Source organism: Egretta garzetta, unplaced genomic scaffold (assembly GCF_000687185.1).
Source record: "Egretta garzetta isolate BGI_Z169 unplaced genomic scaffold, ASM68718v1 scaffold782, whole genome shotgun sequence".
Lineage (NCBI taxonomy): Eukaryota > Metazoa > Chordata > Aves > Pelecaniformes > Ardeidae > Egretta > Egretta garzetta.
In genome coordinates, this window is record NW_009258785.1 from 247,602 (window position 1) to 248,063 (window position 462).

Below are 462 nucleotides of genomic sequence, written 5' to 3' on the forward strand. Positions count from 1 at the left end.
GTATTTAAAAGATGGGTAGATGAGGTGCTTAGAGACATGGTTTAGTAGCGGACAGGTACAGTTGGACTTGATCTTAAAGGTCTCTTCCAACCAAATGATTCTATGATAACTTCTGTACTCTGCTTAACTATGTAAAACTAAAACCAGCTTACAAAACACTTTCTTTTATAAGTGCTTGCAACATCGCAATACATGTGCCAAAAAGGCCCTGTGTGATTGCACTAGCACTGAGCCAGTTCTAAGTAAATCTGCTTCCTAGAAGTATTCTCTGACTGTGCTGTTTTCCAGTGGATTATTATTTCCTGTCAGGTCAACCACAGACTAGAAGACTGCTAGACCCGGAGAAGGGGGGGAGCTGGCGCCCAGCCCTTTGCAGGCGGGAGGCGCCGAGGCCGGGCATCTTCCCTGCACGGGGGAGGAGTTTCCGTGGGTCGGACGGACGGACAGACAGACAGACAGGCG